The sequence below is a fragment of the Pseudonaja textilis genome, chromosome 2 (genome assembly GCF_049901715.1).
Source record: "Pseudonaja textilis isolate UNSWEBS1 chromosome 2, rPseTex1.2, whole genome shotgun sequence".
Taxonomy (NCBI): Eukaryota; Metazoa; Chordata; class Lepidosauria; order Squamata; family Elapidae; genus Pseudonaja; species Pseudonaja textilis.
In genome coordinates, this window is record NC_141991.1 from 116292709 (window position 1) to 116317368 (window position 24660).

The 24660-nt window shown below is 38.1% G+C and overlaps 1 protein-coding gene across 1 annotated transcript in view; it reads left to right on the forward strand.

The window, feature by feature from the left end:
- Window positions 1-24660, forward strand: part of LOC113436991 (uncharacterized) — a 266907-nt gene that overhangs the window by 14229 nt on the left and 228018 nt on the right. The window lies entirely within an intron of this gene.

Sequence of the window (24660 nt, forward strand, 5' to 3'; positions counted from 1 at the left end):
AAGGAAACAAATACATCTCTCCTATTTGTAATATTTATTTGCAGTGCTGCTAAGTCTCATGTCATCCTCTCCTTGATGCATGAAAGATGTTTACTAAGCGACCTTATTACCCTTTGACTTTCTCAGCCTGTTTCAGGAGCAGAGGAACCCAAAACATCCAATATGATGTTTCCTTATATTGTACTAGAGTTGGTACAATATAAGCCATGATTCTACCAGGTCCCACCTCTGCATCAAATATTGTTAGGCAAGGAGACCTGTAATCTTTCATGTAGCAATTAATTAAATTAATTAAATAATTGGCATTAATTAAAAAAAATAGAAGGCTGGTTTTACATTTCAGTTGGCTCTTCAGATCTCCTTAAAACATCTGGATAAAAGGAAGTCTGTACCAAGACTTTTAATAAATAATTGCCCAAGATCATAGTTTTGTGTGTTTCCCTATCTACCCTCTGCGTGTGTATACACACACAGAGAGACTGAATGCAGCTCCTCTGTGTGAAAGGACTCCTCCAAAGAGAAAGGAGTTAGGAGTGAACCTGAAAATGGGATCAAAATATTAGGTTACAGATGATATGCATTAACAAAGGCTAATGGAAGCAATTCTGTCTTAGCTTCTCAGCAATCATTAGAAACCTGGTATTAAGGAAAGGAAAAGCAGAGCAGTAATGGAAAGCAGGATGGCTGATGATCTTCTTCTTCGTGAAGTGAAAAGCCATTTGGATAGAAGGTGTGGGGAATGGCATGTACAATGATGGCAGGGTAGCATTTTCCCATGCACTGAAGGTAGCAGGCTTGTTAAGGATATAAAGGCCAGGCTATATGACATACAGTTCCCTTACCTTGCAGCTGTTTCCCAACTCTTACTATCTACCACCAGGCAAGAGCATCCCTTTGCCTGATGGTGGGGCCTGATCCGTTTATATCATACAGCTAATACCCAAGAGAAAAAGGAAATATGCCCAACATGCAAATATGTTTTGGTATGCATGTTGCACCATATTTTGGTAGGCATAGGACACAGTACTGTGTGAGCGCTTTGATTTAACTGGCTTAAGCGTATTTAATGTTGCCCATGGCTGTGGCCAGGATGTCAGTTTTTGCAGTAGGTTACATGAGCCCATTGAATGCACATGCCATCAAGAGTCACACATTTAAGTTTAATACCACAGAACTTTCTTTCAGTTAAGAAGTGATCTTACCTAGCCTCTGCCCAAATTATTTCCTGTCAATCTGTAGATGCTGGTTAATTCCCAACATCTTGTGCCTGACTTGGGGATCTAAGATCATTGACTCGGAAAACAGGAAAGGTCAGTTTGACTAACATCCAGCCCAGAGGCATTAGGCTTTGCAGCCAAAACAAACAGACATTGCAAAAGGATGCACCCTCCCCATGTTGCAAGAGACTGAATTAAACAGATACACACAAAGTAAGTGTGCAAACACACACATGCAAAAAGTACAGGGGGGGGGGCTATAATGTGATTTCTCATGCACGGTGCTATCATGGGGACAAATGAAGTGATCTGTATTAGCTGATTTTTCTAGGAAGCAGGTAGTGACTGAGAGCAGATGAGAAGATCAAAGAGCAAAGCAGAAGACAAGGCTAAATGGAAAAATAAAAGAAGGAGGCAAAGGACCGTTTTTCTTAATTAAGCGAGTAACACGGTAATCCTCCAGAGATCCAAGACAAATAAAAGCATTTTTATTTGGGGGCAAAAGACGTTGGTTTTAATCCTCATTGAGCAACAAGGACCAACACCCTCCTCCTGAGTTTCTGAAGGAATGTTGGCCTTCCCAAAAGAGCAGGTGGGAGGCAGCCCAGACGGATCAGCAGAAGAGAGAAATTCCCAGGGCTTTTACAGAATGACTGTCATTTCAGTGTTGTGCAGACAAAAAGGATGCAGGTGTTTGCTTAAGTATAAATGAGTCATGATCCACTTTGTGGAGAGAAAGGATGTGTGTAGATCAGATACAGTTGATATATCTGAACTTGTGAGTTATACTTTTCTGGATCATGACTGTAAATCATTTCTTGAGCATTGGATAATGACTGACATTCATCAACGTAGCCTTTTCATGTGACAGCTTATTAGTAATTCCATTTTTTTAAAAAGGAAGACTGGCTGAAATAGCATGGCCAGAAAGTTCACGACTGAACTGAAGTTTGAGCCACTGATCCCATTCATATTTTTGAAGGCATCAGAGACAGTTATGGGGTTCAGATGAAGGTAGGGCTAAGAACATCAGACTACACTTTCCACCTGAGGCATTGGAATCAGCTGACGCAGTAATAACCTTATAGCATGCTACCCTGGAGTAGCAGTTTGAATGACTTTAGGGAAGTGGTAGGATTCCAATCTTTTTATTACCGGTTCTGTGGGCATGGCAGGGGAAGGATACTGTAAAATCTCCAGTCAGAGGTAGTATTTGCCGGTTCTCCGAACTACTCAAAATTTCCACTATCGGTTCTCTAGAACTAGTCAGAACCTGCTGAATACCACCTCTGTTTTAGGGGGGATAAATAAATTTTAAAATTCTCCCTTTTTATGACCTTGTAATCCCATTTAGGGTAGAGTTGGGGCAACTGTCTGAACTACAACTCCCAGAACCCTTGCTATTCATCACAATGGTTGGGATGATGGGAATTGTAGTCCAAAAAATTCTGGAAAATTATTTATCTCCCTTTAGCAAAAATGCCTAATGCTCCTCCCTCCTCCCATTTTTTTGGAGGTAGAATTGGGCTGAGAGAGAGAGGGACTGGTCCAGAGTCCCCCAGCTGGCTTCCATGCCTAAAATGGGACTAGATCTCACCATCTTACTTGCAGATTTCTAGCTTGATGCCTTAACCACTAGACCAAACTGGGTCCCAAATGAAGAGTTTGGCAATCTGCTTGGACAAAGCAAGCCTGCTCTTCACAATTTCTGAAACTTCTTCCTCCAGGTACTCTAAAAGTCTGCATAGGAAGACATCTTATGTGATTGCTGGGCAATCCATCAGAATACCTAATACTAGCCTTGTACTGCCTCAGTATTGGGCTGGCAATGAGATGGAGGCTGCAGTGTAAGAACATATCTTAGACAAATGACCAGTGAGCCTTCCTCACACTTTAAAAGTAAGGGTACTTTAACTTTTAGTGGAATCTTAACTGTTTTTTAAAAAAAGATTATTAACGTGAATGTCCTCATTTTCTTGAAACCTCTGGTTTGCATTGGTAGAAGAGTCACAACCTTAAAACCATTTTTTCAAAATACTTCCCTCTGACATCCGTGAGTCAACAATGTTGTACTGTAATAGTTTAAATATAGGTGTACAGGAACTTCTGTCCTGCAGCTTTGATACGTGCTCCTGCATATTGAAGAAAAGGCTCTTACTTGACGGAGCTTCCTACTTATTTTGTGATATATTGTACATGTTTATACAGTTCCCCTTGCCACAAACCTTGATGAATGTTCCCCTCCCATCTGTGGCTAAAACAATAATGTGGACTCTTTCCCATTTCAAAATCAAAATATCTGAAAGACAGGCCGCATAGGTATAAGAAGAATATATGCCTAAATGTCTAGTTCCTTTATAGTTTGTCTTACAGTGCAGGTCTTCGACTTTCATGATACGAAATGTGATTTTTGTTTCTGTTTTTTGGAAATGGCAAAGAAACAGCCACGGAAAAGTTTGTCCTTGCTCGAGGACACAGCCTAATGAATAATGAGACCAGCTTGCTGGTATAATTGCTCCATGTTTATATTTGAAATGAGATAGCATGTTTCTACTACAATTCCACCATCCCAGACCCCTTCCCTGCCTCCCCATAGAGATTAGATTTCTAAATAATCTAAGACATTAGAGAGAAATCAGTAGCTGATTAGCCATCCCACTTGACTGCAATCACACCTTTCAATATTAATTATCCACTCCTTGAGCCTGATGGCCCTGAGCATTGGCGGCAAGCTCTGTTCAGTGTTTTGCATCATCAGTCTACAACAATGATTCAAAGGGACAAAATGACCTGGGGAGCAGGAAATGAGAGTGCATTTGGAATGTGATTGGAGAACCCAATCCGAATCTTCAGTACATACAATCTGTGGTTGACCAGTCCAATAACACGAAGTCTATGAAACAGAAGGCACGGCAGAGTAAATACTACAGATACATTATTCAGCTATGTAACATTTATTATTAGATGGATCGACATTACAGGCAGAGAAAGGACAATTTCAAAAAGAACCATTCCTCCCTTGTGGAGATAATTGCCCACCTACTGAAAGAAAGTTGGTATCAGGGACATGCCTTTATGCTTCCCACCTTTAACAATGGTAAGATCAAAGGACTTCTTAGTGTTAAGCATATCTGCTGAGTGGAGGGCATTGGACAGATGATCAAGTTTCTTTTGCAGCCCAGTGGATTTCTGTACCAGGTGAATTAGAAGCCAAACTGCCAATTTGTTGGCCAAGCTAAATGTCTAACTGGAGTCTACAGCACCATACATTCTTGGAGACTATGAAGTTCTTCTCTAATAGTAGGGGAAAAAACCCTTTTAAACATTTACATTACACAACTCCTTTCTGCTAAATATAAACATATATTCAACTGTATAATAATTTATTGCGTACAAACACAGACACACAGAGAGATAATGGGTGAGTTAGTGTGCTCATTCATGATATATTTCTATGCAATCATGCTAGTGATTATCATGAAGCACTTTTCTATTATATCAAACTTGATTAAATAAATAGATTAATTCACAGGAAATCCCTCCCTCCCTTTCATCCTAGCAACTCTGTAAGTCAAAAATAGCCTGCCCCCACCTGGGAGTTGCATTTAAAAATATCTTACAGCAGGGGTGTCAAACTCATGCCACCGCAGCATCATGTGATATATCGGGACTTTCCCCCCCTTTTGCTAAACTGGGCATGGGCGTGGCCAGCGTATGACGCATCCGGCCCATGGGCTGGGAGTTTGACAGCCCTGTCTTACAGCAACAGAAACAGAGTTGGAAGGAATCTTGAGATGATCAGTCTTGGTAGGGGTCGGCTGCAAGATGGCAAGTGGCCTAAGCTATCATCTTATGAGATTTATGGCCAGAACAATTTAATTTTTTTATTACACTGGTAGCCCACTGCAATAAAATATACCATACTGCTTTATGAAATAAGGAAGATCACTCTATAACTGTGTTATTTGGATTTCAATACTTTTATTATTTCAACTGTACCCTCCTATCTAAATGAGGCATAGTGTTTCTGCAATATGACAAATAGAATCATCTCTAATCCATGAGATTCCCATAGATTTGTCTATGTCATAATCCATTTACTGTAATCCTGATGGTTTAAAATGCTTTCATAATGGGGATTTCTTGTGTTAGCTGCTTATTGTACTTGAAGTAATACAATAAATTACTTAGAAGGAAACACTTTATTTTGTGCATTAGAAAGATAGTGAGCAAACTGAAGTAATTTATTCATTTTCTAAATTTTCTTTAGCCTACTGGTATTGAGATATACTGGATTTCTATAGTTCCTAGTTTACATAGTCATTTCTGAAGTCCAGCTCTTCTGGAAGTTGGAGCAGGTTATTTTAATAAAAGGTTCTTATAAGATTGGACATACAGTCAGGCCAAGCACATAGAAAATTGTTCCATGCCTTCATTGTTAAGACAGCTTGAAGGAAAACTCAGGTGTTGTCCCTTAAGGATCCTGCCTAAGAAATGTCCTGATTTTCATTTTCACTCTTTAACCTTCTTTTTCTGGAGAATTTAATCTCAGGTTTGGTGATAACTGTGACATACACAGTATTCCCCCCGCCCCCAAGAAACAGGGTATATTTTAGATCAGGGGAGTCCAACCTTGGCAACATTAAGATGTGTGGACTTCAATTCCCAGAATTCCCCAGCCATGAGACTTGAAGTCCACACATCTTAAAGTTGCCAAGGTTGGACACTTAAATAAACTGCAATAAAAGAGAGCTAAGATAGTGTAGTAGTTAAACCATTGGCGTGGCACTGTAGAGGCCTAGGATTGAGTCCCTTGACAGAAATGGAAGATCATTGGCTGGCATTGGATCAGGCCTTGTCTCTCTCAGCCCAAAACACCCCAGTGTTGTAAAAGATGGATAAATCAGGAGTATGAAAATGCAAGGCATGCATCTTCATCAATCAATCAATCAATCAATCAATCGATCAATGCAGTGTTTTAGGACCAACTCTCTTCATACTCTACATAAATGACCTCTGTGATCATATTAAGAGCAACTGCATTCTCTTCGCTGATGATGTAAAGCTATTCAACACCACAGATAATACTACTACTCTCCAAAAAGACCTTGACTATGTATCAGAATGGTCAATCAAATGGCAACTTCAAATCTCAACAAATAAATTCTCTGTCTTACATATTGGCAAAAAAAATCAGAAAATAAAATAAAAGCTAAATAGTCAAGACCTTGTTGAGGATCCAAACTCTGTCAAGGACCTTGGAGTACTCATCTCTAATGAACTAAGTGCTAGAGCCCACTGTAACTACATAGCCAAAAAGGCATTAAGAGTTGTTAATCTAATCCTATGTAGCTTCTTCTCTGGTAATATCACACTACTAACTAGAGCATACAAAACTTTTGCCAGACCTATACTTGAATACAGCTCATCAGTCTGGAACTCATATCATGTATCTGATATTAACACAATTGAGAAAGTCCAGAAATATTTCAGAAGAAGAGTTTTCTGCTCCTCTACTCATTGCAGAATACCTTATGCCACCAGACTTGAAACTCTAGACCTAGAAAACCTAGAACTACGCTTCCTTCAGTCCGATCTAAATATAGTATATAAAATCATACATTGCAGTGTCCTACCTGCAAATGAATGCTTCAGCTTCAATCATAACAATCCGAGAGCACACAATAGATACAAACTCAAGGTTAACCGCACCAAACTTGACTGCAGAAAATACGACTTCAGCAACAGAGTGGTCAATGTCTGGAAGACTCTACCTGGCTCTGTGGTTTCTTCCCAAACCCCAAAAACTTTAACCTTAGACTGTCTACTATTGACCTCACCCCTTCCTAAGAGGCCTGTAGGGGCTGTGCATAAGCTCACCAATCATGCCTACTGTCCCTGTTCTATTGTTTCTTTTTATTTTTCTTATGAGTATCCATCTCATGTATTCAAAACTATGTTTATTCTTATACCTGTATCTTGTAAGCGATTGACAAATCCAATAAATAAATAAATAAATAAATCTATCAAACACAGAAATAAATGGACCTTTTTAAAAATCATGGTGGTGAGGCATGTTTTTACATACACATATGCATACGTGTATTAGAGGGATGCTGTGGCTTACTGGCTAAGATGCTGAGTTTGTCGATCAGAAAGATTGGCAGTTCGATGGTTCAAATCCCTAGCACTGTGTAATGGAGTGAGCTCCTGTTACTTGTTCTAGCTTCTGCCAACCTAGCAGTTTGAAAGCATGTAAAAATGCAAGTAGAAAAATAGGGCCCACTTTGGTGGGAAGGTAACAGTGTTCCGTGCACCTTTGGTGTTTAGTCATGCCGGTCACTTAACCATGGAGATGTCTTCGGATAGTGCTGGCTCTTCAGCTTTGTAACGGAGATGAGCATCGCCCTCAGAGCCAAAAACAACTAGCATGTATGTGCGAGGGGAACCTTTACCTTTATGCATATGCAAATAGTAGTGCTTGGCTAAACCTGTGTTGAAAATTAAGCAGGGTTGGCCTTAATTACTGTAGAGCTGTGCAGAAGACTTACAGGGAATACTTAGAGTCTAGCTTGATTGGTAAATCAAAACCTTCCTAGAAAAAGGCAGGGACAAATCACTTCTGTTCTGCTCTATTGCCAAGATGTCAAGCTTGACTTAAAGGAAGCTTTATCATTCATATATATGACATCTGCACGCACACATGCATACACACACAGACACACAGACACGCACACACACACACGTTAGAGTTAATTACATTCCATGCCATTGACCAGAAGAAACAGGAAGGCAGGAAGAGGGAGCTCTGAAAAAATATGTTAGCCTGGGGAAGTTCTTTGCCTCATTAGAACAGGAAGATACCAAAGTAGGCATTTGTGTCACAGGCCTCTCATCTCAGACAAGGGCATGGGAGACTTCTCAGCTTGGCTTCTAACTGTGCTGTAAAATTTTGAGACAAACATTGGAAGTAAACTGACAAAACTGTGCATTTTAATGCCCCATATTAGGGAGAAGCCAAGATTCTTTTCCCAGCGACTTAAAAAATGGGCATTTAGAGACTGCGACAAAGAAATTCAGTCTATTTCATCTTTGCATGTATCAGTGTTACTGTCAAATATAAGAGAGGAGGCTGCTGTTGATACAGAAACCAGTATGGAAATTAGTATTGGCAAAGGAACCTTTTCCCTATAAGGGGAGAAACGGGTTTATTAGGATTGGACAAGACCCAATTCTGCTTCCTTCATTTCTCTCCTTTGCGTCTCTCCATTTTATAAACAGCACCCTAATAAATTTGGAGGGCTCCAATTGAGAAATAAACAAACAGCTCGATCTACGCTGAAAATAATTCAGCTTGAATGAACTGAGAGTCTACTGATCTCAGTTTTATGAACAAAGGATGCATTCTCCAGCCAAATTTTCCTAAACAATTTTGATATTAAATCATAAAAATACACACTGAAATAAATCTCAGGGCAATGATCACATTTGTTCGGGTGATTCCTGAAGTAGGAAACCTATTATAAGGTTCTCACACTGTCTATTTCTTCCAGAATTTTTCTTAAAAACTCTACAAAACTTAAGGTGATGATCAGAGTGCTGGTTATAGCTTAGATAAAAAACGTAAAATATAAAAATGTATCAAAAGGGGAAGAAATTGTACACTCTATAAATTCTTTGTTTTATGGCTGGAGAAATCTGTTTACTCCATGCAGGAGTTAACAGATTCTACATGGAGGGTGAATGTTTGTTCTCTGAGCTTGTGCGTTGTTTTCTAAATGTTTCCCCTAAATGTTTCCCCTAAACTCCACTGAAGATATTACCTCACCTGGTAACAAAGTGTTTGGAAACCAACCCACAAGCTCGGAGAATGAACCTTCAACCTCATCTTATACCCGAGCTACAGATATTTGCCACTATTGCAGATTCTACTTTAATTTAAAGTAGAGCCAAAGAGATCAAAAGCCATGAGCATATTAAGTTATCACCTGGTCTAAGCAATCTTAGGAGGGTGATCTTGCATGAGTTCCTAGATCTGCTTTGCTTGAATTTACTAATGGCTTTTTTTTTTAATGGGAAGTTTTACATCATCATCATCATCATCATCATCATCATCATCAGTCTGAAATCTTAAACATCCAGAGAAATATGGATAAATATGGATAAAGTTTTAGCTGTCTGCTGGACTGCCTGAGGAGCTCAGCTAGGACTTCAAAGCTAAATGGTAGACTGCCCCCTACAGGCAGGCAGTCAGTCAGTCAAACAAACAGCCTAAGCTTTAAAGACTCAGCATCCTCCATTTTTTAGCACAAGTTTCTAGTTGGAGACGATTTTTTTTTTACCTCCAGTTCTAGGGAGAAAAATGTAGATTTTCTCATCTTGTTCACTGGTTCCTCTACTCTTCAGTCTATTGTCAAGGTAAGTTTTTTTAAAAAAATGGGTAGAAACTGGAGAGGATAGGGACAATTTCGTTTTAGCACCTAATTGGGGAGTGGGGGAGGCAAGATAAATATGCTTGTCCCTCCCAGTTGTTTTTTAATTGAAGAAGCATAATTTTCTGGGGGAGTGAGGGAGGGTGTTTTAAGCAAGAAAAATGTTTGGAAAGCTGTCTTGAAGCTGTCTTTATGCAAGGGTTGGCTTTCCAAAGCCTAGCGGCACAGGAGAGCTTTGAATCCTCCCACTTGCCAGTTGATGGGGGGCTATTATTGGCACAGAAAGCTCAGAAAGCAGTAGCCATTTTAGGGACTCTGAAAATGGCACTTGTTGCCAGGAGGCTTGGGGAGCAGGCCTAAGTGCTGTAGGGCAGGGGTCCCCAACCACCGGTCCCTGGATCATTTTTTTACCAGGCCTCAAAGCTTGGGTGCCGCCATCTTGTTTTGACGGCGCTTCCGGGTTTTCAGTTGCTTCTGGGTTTTCGGTTGGAAAGTGCTTCCGGGTTTTCAGTTGGAAAGCGGTGTTTGGATGCTCGCGCCTTAGTTTCATCAAAGGGGGGGGCTTCGAATGAAGAGCCGTCCCGAGGGCAGTGGAATCTTGCGTTACTCAGGTACCGGTCCATGGAAGAATAAATAATCGTGAAACCGGTCCCTGGTTTAAGAAAGGTTGGGGGCCACTGCTGCAGGGGTTCAATCTGGCCAGAATAGCGGGGGAGGGGGAAAGACAAGTAGTGGTCTCTGCATCATCCCTGTAGTCTGTCATAAGCACAAATGATGGGGGAGTACTACATCTTTCGTAACTTTGAAACAGGTTTGTTTGTAGTTTTGGGGTGTCCGTCATAATTTTGAATGGTCATTAAGTGGCTTGTCATTTCTAGAGGACTACATGTACTAATGGAACAACTGCAGTAATTCACTTAACACAAGGGTGTCAAACTCGTGGCCTGCGGGCTAGATGTGTCACGCGCTGGCCACACCCACTCCCATTTTAGTGAAGGGGAAAAACAGTCACGATATGTCACATGATGACAATGTGATGATGTGAGTTTGACACCCCTGACTTAACAACGGTGGCAAGAAAGGTCATCATATGGGGCAAAACTCAACAACTGTCTTGCTTCGCAGTGGGAATTTTGGGTTTTAAGTCGAAGGTCACCTGTAGTCTGTAGAAGCTTCTGTCATTTTTTGACAGGGGACTGCCTTTTGATATTTTTTTGGGGGGAAAACAATGGGCTCATGGTGCTGATGGAAAAACATGTAGTCATGTTTGCTGTTTTGCTTGAGGAGTTCTATAAATTATCTACTACGTGTGTATTTTCTTTCATATTATAGTTATCGAGAAAGATAAGTATTCTCAGGTTCCAATTAAAGGAAGAAAGAAAGATTTGCCAAAAAACACAGAACATTCTGTGTATTGTTGTTTCTGTCCTGATTAAGGGCTTTGCATCTTGATACTTACATGTGGTTCACTGCCTCTACTAAACTGCTACTTGCTTTGTTTTCTTATATCCTTTAATGGGAAATTGAGTTTTAACTTCCCATCTAAATGTTGTATAGGAAAAGTAGGATACTGTCTCAAAAGTCATGAAGCTACTAGGCATTCTGAGTTTTAATAGATAATTTGTTGGATGTGGATCTCTTGGCATCAAATGCCATTTCACCACAACTCTCAGAGGAGCTGAGGTCTCAATATCCTTTATTAGCCTAACTTGTGGCTATGCTAGCTAGGGACCATAAGAGTTGTAAATCCAGCATCTCTAAAAGAGCACCAGATTGGAGAAAGATGAGTTAGGGATGCTTTCATGAAGACTTCTATCTCAGGCTAAGAATAGCTTCATAATAATGTCACCTACTTAATTTATTATCTCAAATCCTGTCCTTCATTTTCAATGCCCTTAATTAAAACAACAAAGAATTGTGCAAATTGGAAATAAAAGTATCACAAAATACAAGGGAGGGAGTGAAAAGATATGTGCAGCATTAGTGGCTGAACAATTAATTTATTTTTTTACTTCAATTACAATATTCCTTAATTTGGAGACGCAGGGACTCAGAAGATACTCATTACTTCAGGCCATTTTCTGTGGAAGTAACTGCTGTGCTATATTCCCATTTTCTAAGCCATATTTGATTTTACATGGCACTTCAAAAACAATCAGTGTAGGGATGTAAGGTATTTAATTGATATCTTACATTTCTCTAATTCTATATGGCAAGAGTAGACAATCTGACATCTTTCAGATGCATGTCTATTTCCACTCTACTTCTACTTCTATTCAGTCAGCCTGACAAAACATTCCAGACTGTGGAAGTTATTGTATAGTCCAAATGATTTGGACTTCAGCTGATCCTGGGATAGCCAATAGGTTTCAGATGTCAAAGGGTGCATCATGAGTGCTGCATTAAGGGAATCCACTGAGTGATTAATAAGTATATATTTCTCCTTTGAATTGTTGTTTTCTATAGATTATGTTATCAATTCCTTAAAAAAGCAAGAAATAATAGTGGCTAAGTTATCTTTGCCTGGATGAGTTGTAGAGGTGCTTCAAGTGTAAACCAACACTTTATTGGGTGTGTGTGTGTGTGTGTCTGTCTGTCTGTCTATCAACTATCTAATGCATGTTTTATATTGTTTTTGTTTTTATATTGTATTTAATTGTTGTAAGCTGCCCAGAGGTTGTGTTTAAGAATTTTTATCAGATTTCCAGAGAAAAACTTTTGAACTGTTTAGCATTCCTCTTTGTGAACTTGATGTTTCTCTTCCCTTTCACTTTTCTCTACTGTTCTGCTTATTACTCTCTGGATGGGTATAAAGGAGACAGACCAACTCCACAAAGCATCCATACAAAGTCTTTTTTATTGGTTCATCAGGCATCCTTATCAACTCACAGTTATGATGAGGTTCTTCTTAATGTCCAATCCTTTGCATATCTGCATTATGGTGTAGAAAGATAATAAACTCTCATCCCCATGATGATTGGAGGGGCTGCATGGTAATGGATTCAGGCAAGTGTTAGGGAGCCTCCCTCAATCCAGCAAGGGTCAATTCAGTGACCAATCAGGGTTACAGATGTGACCACATGACATGTATTACATTTCCCAGGATACCTTAACTACATTTACCATGATGCATTCTCTTAAGAGGACAGCTCTCAATTCCTAACTAACTATCCCAAATCCCATTAACTCTAAACTGTCTGGATAGCATATCTATCCTTTACTCTTCTTTTTACTCTGCTGTATTCTAATTCTATATTGCTCTAATTCTCTAAGTATTGCATTCATAATCTTATTGGATTGTGTTTTTTTTTTCATTCTTTGGCTGTTTGTTCATTTAAATTCTGCCTGAGTGACTTATTGAGTGTCTCAAATCAATCACGCTGTCCCTACCCTAACATGCCTCTGTCATTCTTACATGGCTTTGGAAGTTTTGGTCATGTGTGGATTTTGCAACGATCAAGATGTGTAGATCATACAGTCACAATGAGCTCAGGCAAGGCCAAATTTGAAGCCCACCTAGTCCTTGGAGAAATGCTCCATATGAGGGCTTGTTTTCATATGAAGTGACCTGTTTGTCTCTCCTGCTTTTTGTGAAGATGATCCGTTTTAGGAAGCTGAAAGCTTATTTTCTCCAATTCTGTTTCCTATAGCTTAGTATGAAGTGGGTTTTAGGGAATAAAATGTACAGCATAGTTTCAAGCCAGAAAGAAAAACATGACTTTCATTCTAAGTAAAGAGGATGTAATAGGTTATTTTCTCCTATCAAGATCAGATTCCTCTCTAGTGTGTCAAGCCTGGAGATTGTTGTTTGCTTTTCAGAGCTGCTACATTTGGGCTTGATATGGCAAAGGGCATGTTTTCTGAGTAAAGAACATTTTTAGCCTTGGTCAACCTTTTCACGGAAAAGAGGTAACAAACATGAAAATCACAGTGAACTCTCAAGGACTCCACCTATTAAGTAATTCAGTGTCTGGTACCTAATTATTTGTAATAACCATTGGCATTTATAGAGCATTTTCAAGTGTACAGAGCACTCCATGTATTGCAATCCTTTACAACAACCAAACTAAGTAATCTTAGTTATTTTCCTTGTTGCAAAATCTTTGTTTATTTAAAATAATTTTATTTACAATCATTTTTAGCCTAATTAAACTCAAACTCAGCCAATACAGTCAGTTTGTGGCTGACTATGTCAGGTGAATCTGCAACATTTGTTTAATTCATTAATCCATATTTAAATTAATCCTGAGTAAGTATGACATACAATTACAAGCAAAGAGAAACTTGCCTAAGGCTTCTTTGGCTGTGAAAGATAACATTTCCAAAGATTTCTTGAGTTGCAGCTCAATCTCTTAGTTTAATAAGAGATTATCAGTACTAAATATTGCACACTAGTTTGCAGAACATAACAAATGTTAGCCACATATTACATAGCTTCTTTACTATTGTGGGAAATTCTGTACTGGTAACCCTTTTACAAGAATAAAGATAATTTTGGAATTTCACAGGCTGTCTTCCCATTCCATGCTACAGTATGTGAGGCATGCAGTGTCTGGGTTGCAAAAAAACGGTTGACTACTAGATGGCAATAAAGTTAACAAATTTGCTGCCATCTAGTGATTGTCTATATTTTTGTAGCCCCACGTAAGATATATAGAATTAGTGCCATTTTGAATTTATGAATAACCAAGTTATTCCAAATTCAAAATTGTAGGAATGCTGAATGAGGGGACACAGCAGGACTAAGACTTTAATTTAAAAAATCATGTCTGACTGAAGATGAGTGAAATAGCAGTACATGTAGCAATTAATATTATAAGTAAACAAAGCAGCTTGGAAGATGATTTGATAGAGACAAATGACAAAGCTTAAAACTTTTAAATACTGGCTGCTTTCCTACTTCAAATGATCTCAGATTGTCCTGTCATATTTAAACAAATATACAAACAAACAAACAAACATGTGACTAACTCTTATGTAGACTTCAGAATACTTTATTCATGTTAGTATAGCATGAAAGAAAGGAAAGATATCCAGGGTTCAAGGTCTCCAATGGAGAAAGATCTCTTAATGTTTTTGAAGGTCTCCCTTTCACATTTATTGCATATGACTAGACAAATCCAGATAACATGAGTTAAGAACATGGATTAGTATGTTGTGAGAGAAAACGTCTTTCCCTTTTGCATAGGGTAAGATTGTAACAATGGTTGTTTCGTGATAGTTCAGGGCAGATCAATTATTCAATGATGTTCTTGGATGGGGGGCGGGGAATCATCTCAAATTCTGTAGAAGGGATTGGGATTGTAGAAATAATAATAATGTCATAGAATTATAATCTGCCTGCCCCTTCAACCACTCTCCATGCTCCACCAGTTTTGTCATTGCCTCTTATAGACAATTTGCAGATGTCTGCTCAGAAGCAATCTTAGCATCTCAGCCCTACCCAGGAAGGCTTGCATACCTCATTTTAGTTATAGTCCTTCATTGGGAAGTTCCTTTAGACATATGTTTTGTATACAGAAGAAATAGATATACAGAAGACGCTATAGCCATCACTCTTCACACTGCTCTGACTCATCTAGAATAGCGGGGGGGACTATGTGAGGATGCTTTTTGTAGATTTTAGTTCTGCATTTAACACAATTCTTCCACATGGGCTAGTGTCTAAACTTCTGAACCTTGGATTTTCCTATTCAACCTGCCTTTGGATTATGGATTCCCTGTCTGGCCGCTCACAGATTAGGAAATCATACCCCTTCAGCCCTTATTCTTAACACTGGTACACCATAGGGTTGCGTGTTGAATCCCTTACTCTATAGTCTTTATGTGTATGACTGCATTCCCACTCACGCTAGTAATACTATTACTAAATTTGCAGATGATACAATAGCGGTAAGCCTACAGAAATGAGGTGGACCAGTTGCTTTCGTGGTGTGGAGACAATAACTTGGTCCTCAACACCAATAAGACCAAGGAGTTTATAGTGGACTATAGAAGGAACAGATCAGACATCCAGCCCTTGCTTATCAATGGAGACTGAGTGGAGCAAGTGGCCAGTTTTAAGTTTCTGGGTGTTACCATAAAAGAGGACCTGACCTGGGGTCCCCACATTGTAGCACTGGTCAAAAGGACCAAGCAGAGATTATACCTGAGACTTCTCAGAAAACAACAACTGAATGGAAAACTGCTGGTGACCTTCTACCACTGCACCATAGAGAGTATCTTAACTTACTGCACCTCTGTATGATTTGCCAATTGCACAGTGGCAGATAGGAAAGCACTCCAGAGGGTTAATGTCATTGCTCAGAGGATCATCTCCCCTCTTTGGAAGAGCTTTATAACTCTCACTGCCTTAAGAAAGTTCAAAACATTCTCAAAGACCCATCTCATCCTGGACACCTTTTTGTTTTAACTATTAGCATCTGGCAGATGGTACACAATAATAAAAACAAGGACAAATAGGCTGAAAAACAGTTTCTATCCCAGGGCAGAAGCTCTTTTGAATTCTACTGTATAGTGCAGTGTTGGGGGTTTTCGGGTCAATGTGTAGATTGTGAAGGATGTGTATTTGTGTTTATTTTCATGGTCATGATATGCACTGAAGATGGTGTTTGATTTTGTTGTATGAGGTGCAATGACAATAAACTAAACTAAACTAAACTAGACATAAGAAACTGTCACTTCTCCCTACTGAAAAGCTGTCCTTCCAGGCTGAGTTGAGCTTCCCATCAAACTGACTTTCAAGTGCTGTCGGCTTTGGCTTTACCATCTAGAGACGAGCAGGTGCAACTATACCTCTCATTGACTTTGTTTAAAAAATCCTAATGGTGCTTTCACTTGCTTTTCAGTCCTTTGAACAGAGATTTGTACAAGATAGAAAAGCCATTCTCTCCATGTGTTGTCTGCTAATGGGAAGAGGAACCTTGTGAAATTGTCAGCCCTGAAGTATATTGGACCAGAAAAATCACCTCTGGCACCATTAGAAAGTCCTTGACATGCAGTGTTACAACACTGATAAAAACTGATCCAGGAAAGTGTGGGAAAGTCTGGCAGATTGATTAGGCCTGGCCTCCTCTCTTTACCTCCCCTATGGTCACCCAGGAATGCTGCTTTGTTGTTTGCACTGAGTGGTTAAAGTCCTTGTGAAGAATGAGTGGCATTCCACAGGGCCCTCACAGAAATGATAAATGAGTGTTGTGTTTGTATGCAAGAGAGGGAATGATTTGAGATGAAGAAGATTTGATAAGATGGTTGTACTTCTGTTTAGTAATTATGCTTGGTTTAACTTGCCAGCTGAGCAAAAGAATAGAATAGAATAGAATAGAATAGAATAGAATAGAATAGAATAGAATAGAATACTTTATTGGCCAAGAGTGATTGGACAAACAAGGAATTTGTCTTGGTGTAAATACTGTCAGTATACCTAAAGAAAAGATACACCCGTTAAGAATCAAGAATCACAATGTACAACACTGAATGATAGTCATAGGGTACAATCAACAATCAAATCATACTAGGAAACAGTCAATATAAATCGTAAGGATTTAAATTGAAGGGGGAAAAACTGGCACATGAAAGACAATCTCTTTGAAATACACCTGTATTAAATTAAACATACATTTGATGGTTCCGGATAACCTTCTATTCATTTCATTCTTTTTGCCATAAACCATCACAATGAATCTAGCATGAAAATAGTTCTGGCATGATTTTCCACTCCAGTTATGGTTGTATAAAGTTCTGTTAATTCCGCAAAAAATGCATGCAGGTTCTACATTAACTAAAACTAAATTCTGTAATCTAAAAACATTATGTCAGCAATTTAAAACTTATATTAAATTAGTAATTATTAATCACATTTCAAAATTCACATTTTAAAGAAATGTAAAACTTTTAAATTGGCCAGAAGAAAAGGATCAGTTTGTTGCAATAAGATATCTCCTTTGTCTTTAAAGATCTAACAAATGTCAGCATGGTTTAGTGCCAAGAGTGCCAAGCCTTTTTCCCCCCCACCCCCCATGAATCTCTGCTTTCCATATAGCTAGGGAAATTGAAGGCAATGACCACATTATCTAATTGCCCAATTTCACCTAAGTAAAATTTCAGTGGGCTGTTCTAGCTATTTAAGTTTACCTGAAACTTACAGGAACAGGCATGTTTATTTTGTGAATCAGACATGCCTTTAATATGATAGCTAATTCAAATTTATATCCAACCACTGATGCAGAAGATAATATTATTAAGTTCTATAATCAATTTGTTTGAAATTAACAGAGCATGCAGTCAAGATGTGTTGATTATGGTTGAAAAATAGAATATCGATATAGGTTGCTGCCAATCAACTAATTGCTTTATTACTAATATTTTCTTCAGATAATCAAAATGACACCTGTGGAGATCAACATCACCAGACAGAGCACACCAAAATCAAACTGACTATATCATTAGTACAAGGAAGTAAAGACCTCTGTTATAACAGTACAGACATGGCTAGGGGATAATTGTGGCACAGATCATGAACTATTCATGGTCAAGTTCCAGGTCAAGCTAAAGAAGAACATATCTACCATTTTCAAGGAGAGTATAGGGAATTATTTTAAAATCCTGAACCTCATTGATGGGGAACCCGAGGAACTACAAATAAAGAAGTTGTTAAGGACAAATGTGAAGAGAGAGACCAAGAAACATAGGAAACCAAACTGGATATCAGAACAGATGGTGAGACCTGCCAAGAAAAAGGGAGAAGCCAAAGCCAAAACAGACAAAACCTGTGGAAGGAATATCAGAGATGTAAGAAGAGCAATTATTACAATGACATCTGTAAAGACACTGAAGATGGAAGCAATATGAACAAAATAAGGAAGTCTTCCAAAAAAATCTTTAAAATCAAAAGAAAGTTCCAACTCAGATTGGTATATTAAAGGTTGCCAATGAACACATAGTAATCAATTTGAAGAAGATCAAAGATGGAAGAAGTATATAGATATTGTAATGATATCAGCCAACCCAAAACATCTTAAAAATCTCCACTTGAAAGCGCCTCTGATACTAGAAGGTTGTCATAGGACAGGAAGCCATACTCTGGATGGAATATCTTGAAACTGACAGGCTCCAAGTCAGCAAATGAGTGAAACAAAGCTATATATTTATTCAACCCAAATGTTGATTAAGGGGAAGCTGGATTAGAATCTGAGCATGATTTTAAAATTGGGTGAATAAAATACCAATAATTTTCTGTATGCTGATAGCATTATCTTACCAATGATTATGTGAATGACCTGCAACCTCTTGTAATGCAAGTCAAGGAACACAGTGAAGAAATAGGACTACCAGCAGCCAGCTTTTATAATTTGCTATAAAAAACTCCAAAGTGATGGATAGCTTTTTATTTTAGAATTTACTGTCAGTACTAAAAGAGCCAGTAGTCAAAAATGCAGTAGACACAAGCATTTGGTAGGGTAGCAATGAAAACCTTGTGTAAGTTATTCAGTTCCATGACACATCTATACCTAGAAAGATTAGCATTGTGAAGACAATGATTTTTCTCATAGATTTGAAAGTTGGACTTTGAAGAAGCCAGGAGCATAGGAAAGGCTTGGAGCCTTTGGAGAAGACTCTAGAGCAGGGGTATCAAACTCATGTCATCACGACGGTGTCACATGATGTATTGGGACTTTTTTCCCCTTCACTAAACCAGGCATGGGCATGGCCACGCATGACACATCTGGCCCACGGGCCAGGAATTTGACAACCCAGCTCTAGAGAATAGTATGGCAGCATGGAAAACAAATAAATAGAACAAATCAATTCAGAGTTCTTACTTGAGGCACAAATAACAAGCACAAACATTTTGGGAAAGTTTTGCAAAATCCAGCCCCGCTTGACTGCAACAATAATGAATCTATCATCAAGAGACTTAAGAACAGGGGTGGGTTTCTACTGGTTCTGTCCACCTCTGTAGAACCAGTAGCTCTGAAGAGCAGCAGACATAGAACCGGTTCTATGTCTGCTGATGTTTTTTGCCCACCCACCCACCTGGGCTCTTACCTGATCTTTATTTTCTGATTTTTCAACTTCAGCTGCCGAATGAGGCACAGCTGAAGTTAAAAAGCAGGAAAAGAGGGCTGTTTCAAAGGCTGTGTCTCTGCACACAGCATGCTGATGACGATTTACAAGCTCGTGGCTCACAGCTGCAGGGAAGCTCATAAATCCCAAACTGGTAGTTAACCCTGTCATATCCAACTCCTGCTTAAGAAGTAAGGTTGGGGGCAGATCATCCTGGAGAAAATCCCAAATTCATATACACAATATGTGTTTATTTGTGTGAGAACAGTGGTACAATAGCCTGTGTTTTGAAAAAAAACAACTAGTATTAATATGTTCATTTTCATGAAAAGTGTCTTTGTGAAAGTAATCACTTTTGTTCTAGATCTTTTCATTCTGCCACTGCTTAGGATTATTTCTCTTCTTCATCTTGAATCACATTTGTCTTTATCCAGTAGGGGCAATTCATCTGATGTTTGCTGGTGATACTGCAACATCATAGCTAATGTGATGATACTGTGAAAATGGATGACTATAAACAAAACCAGACATCAGCACACATGCACACAATCTGGTTAAACCGCATTGAAGGTGATTTTATCCAACAACAAGAAAGATGAGAAGAAATACTAATTAAATAAAATACTAAAATAAAAGTACCAAGTGATTGAACTACTTCTTTTGAATAATTTCAATTATTCCACTGTTAAAGCAAATACCAAATGACTGAACATTTAATTCAGTCCTTATTCCTAAAGTTATCAGTCTCGAAGTCAGTTTGATATAGGAGAAATAAAAGTCCTCCAATGAAGCTCAGCTCCTGAGAATTGCATTCAGACAAACTTCTGGGCAATATTATGTCAGCCAGGGCATTTTTTCCCCACCTTTACAGTTTTAGCACACAACTTTAGAATACTATTACCTGTTAACCAAAGAGGGTAGTATCAAGATGATGGCATTTGCTTGTTTCTCTTTCTTTTACACTTATGTCTGTAAATAGCCTTTGCACTTTGAAGGCGGAACTCTATCATTCTTTCCTGCCATATATTCTTCATTAGAAAGTTGATTGAACACTTGGCATCTTAAGGTTACTTGGCATCAATTAATAAAATATGTTGCAAGCTTCAAAAGCACTCATTTATAGTACACCTTAAAAAAAAAAATCTCTGGCAAATTGTTTCTTAAACTTTCTTTAGATAGCTTAAGCCAACTCTGGATAGCCTACATTTCCCGGCTATTCCAGGTAGATTCCCACTTTTATTTAAAATCAGCTTAATAGACATGGAACTTTTCCATGAAAGAACTGTCAGATGAAAATTTAGATTCAAGGGAGCCTTGAATGAATGAAAAAACTTACATTGGCTTTTATTTATTATGGTTCTTATATTAAAGAACCTAGGAAACTGTTCTCACAGCTATTTCAGCCTGTATACCCAAATTGGTTTAAAGTCATTATGAATCTAAGATTTGCTATATAATCTGGTTTAAGAGTTTACTTTCTCTCTGCTTCTCCAGTGCTGGGATATGGCAGTAATGGAACCATTCATTGGGTATAACTACAGCCAATTTTTAAAAATGATGATCCAGCACTGAAGTGGCTGTTTATGAGAATAAGCTTTAAGTCCTCAAGCGAAAGATCAGGCTCTTACTCTCCTTTTGATCCATGAGATTCGGGCAACAAGGAGAAATACAATTGCTTCCCTATTACAACAGATGTGTTTGTTGGGCATTAGCACAACTATTATTTGTATAGTAACTTCTAGTAAATTTGGCAAATTGAAAAGGATCTGGGGGAGGGTTAGAAGATTGATAAATTCTGTCATATACAAATGTTTTAGTTAGGGTATGTTTATCTTTGCAAGCTGCAGATAAATTATTGTAAAGATCTCAGGACAGAATGGGAATTGGAGAGTTAAAACATTCCCACTTCACTCTCATCACAGCCTTGATGCAGCTTCTTGATTAGATATTTCCCGTGTTTGGGCTTGAGGTATTATTGACATTTGTTTAGCTCCAGGTAAAATTTAAACAATACTTATCACAACTATGACACCTCCGGAAGGCCACACTGGTTTAATAGTTTGTTTCATATCACCTCCTGCTTTGAATTTTATTTCCGTCTAGACCTTAAATAAGAAAAGGAGACAGGGAAAAGCTCTACCTGGATTAGCTGATTATTTGTTGCAGCAGGCCAGTTTCTCTGAGTGTATTTATTACCTTCACTTTCTACAGGTATTTAATATCAATTTCACTCCCCAATCACTCTAAAGCAGTTGGAACCTTCTATTATCTTTATGGTTGCTGGGCTCAAAATGTAAGGAACATGCTGAAATCACCACAACACCATTTGTTAATTAAAAAGAAAACTTGAAATCCCGGATCAAGAGGCAAAGCAATCTAGATAAAAAATTAGCTAGGTTAGAGTGCACTCCTTCCACTTCTTAATCTTGTGTGGAATTCAGGTTTCTTGGATCCCAGTGTAAAGGAAAAAAAATGTTAGAGAAATAAACTTATTCCTATGTGCTTCAGCAGCAAAACAAGATTAAATGATCTCCCTTGCAAATCACCTCCTTTCATTTAAAGAGCCACTGTAGCTGGAGGGAATAAGACTGCTAGGTTGTACTCTGAGCAAATATTTAAGACATATTTGTCTTTAACTTGCCTGAAGTCAATGAGATGCAATTTGCTTAATTCAGGGGTAGGTAGCATACATAAATCACCACACAAAATTGTTGGCAGAGTCCTACGAATAAACCTTTCAAGCTTCCCAAATGGCAAGATGCCATCTTTGAACCGTATGTGTTTATTCAGCGAGTGATATATAATATAGACACAGCATCAGTGTGTTTTCCTGTTATAAACTCTCACTAAATAGTGTTGAACTAATTGAATTTTATGCCTCGGCTAGTAAGATGATAATAAAAAGGGTAATGGAATATAACTGCAGCACCTCAAAGGCTGGTGTTATGGTGGCTCAGAAATTAAAAGGAGCTTTAGATACGGTAGCCCTTTTACCTGACATCTGATAAGCAGAGATAGCCACTCTATTAAAAGTTTGCCATATTTGTCAGTGGAGGGAATAATATCCTGTATTTATACACTGGAATAAGTTTAGCATCTAGGTTGTGTGCTTTTGATTTAAATTAGGTTAAACAAAACCAGTGAAGAATCTAAACAGCAGGCACTCCAAAACACAGGATGAGATAAAGGATAAAGGATGAGAGCGAACCGATAGAGTCAGATCATTTTAGTGAGAAAGTCAGAAAACAGCAGCAGATCTCCTTCTCTGTTGTACTTTATTATAGAACATATATCAGTACAAATACTTTATCTCAAAGACGTCTTAGTCTTTGAGGGTGATTGTTTTATTTAGTCTTTTTTCCACTAATGCTTTGCTGGCTGGGGAATTCTGGGAGTTGAACTCCACACCTCTTCAAGTTGTCACAGTTGAGTAACACTTCTCTGGAGAGTTTTGAAGAGACATTAAGGGTTTCAAGTATTATTTCTATATTTTCTCAGACTAAAACAGTGTTTATCAGCTTTGCCAACTTGAAGACACGTGGCCTTCAGTTCCCAGAATTCCCCAGCCATTGTACCCAGACACCATAAATTTGTCACAGTGAAAATTAAGGTTGCATGTTAGCTAAAGGTCTCAAACTATTTTACTTACCAGCTGAACCTATGTGGCCAGGAATAAGCACCCCTAAATTCAAATGGGACTTAGCTACATTATAAGTTTCAGTTCTAAGAAATCATACACTTCAAATACATTTCAAAACTAATTTTTATTTTATACAAATTTCATATAACCTATATTAAATCTGATCTTAAAAAAAGCTAATATTGATCTTTCAGGTCACAGTTTGTCTAGCTGGATTCCAGTTCCTTTTGTACATTCTCAATAAGGTCTGGAAAATATGTTTGAATTCTTATTGATGATTTGCATACAAGTGAAGTTACTTGATCTCCTTCTATGTAGATCAAAATAGTCTAATTACTGCAGTACATACTTGCTTGAAATGCAGTTCAAAGACATCTTTGTGCCATTTTCACAGTCAAGAGACTTACATGTTAAAATAATATAATTCTGTGAATAGGATGTATAGTTTTGTACCATGGTTTTCCTATCCTTAACCTGTGGAATTTCATCAAGACTGGAAGGTCAACTTGATATATACTGGCATTGCATGTATATGAGATCCTATCTTTTATAATAATTCCTGATCATGCAGAGGGCAGAGAGGGTAGCCTTGAAGGGCAATAGGAAAATCCACTACCAAAAAAGCAATGATCAGATAAGAAAGGCTTAAGACCATTCTGAGAAACTATTTTTTTTAAATGCCTCAGATAGGCTCCCTAATTCACATAAAGATAAAATGAGGAACAAAGGAAACATATTCAGACTTGCAAGATTCTGTTATTATAGCTATTCTAATAAAAGTGTCTAAGATCTATATGGCATTTGTTTCTTAATCTGATTTATCCTCTGGGGTGAATAGAGAGGTAGTTGCTTATGTATATCCAGCCAGTAGGTGTGTAGATTTTATTGAAGTTTTTCAATGAGTCTATGGCAACCAGAAGCATAGACAGTGATTTGTCAAAAATTTCACAGAAAAAATAAAAGTAAGAGAACTTACAATTGGTAAGGTAAAATGTAATTATCCATTTCTGTATCATGCTTATCCATTTCTGTATCATGAAATCCAGAAAGACGTCTTAAAAACACTACATAAAAATATTTCTAAAAAGAAATAATCCTTGCCTGCTATGTGATAAAGTGAGATTTTTGAGCTAGAGTGATTTGAACTTTGGAATTGAGATTAATTATTTTTAATAGGGAAACATTTAGTGTGAATGACTTAGAGTTATATACATATTATGTTTAGAAATTTTTTTAAAATTTCTGGCAGAATACCATTTCACTAGAACAATTTTTCTGCAAGGATTTAAATACCATTTTCTAAATT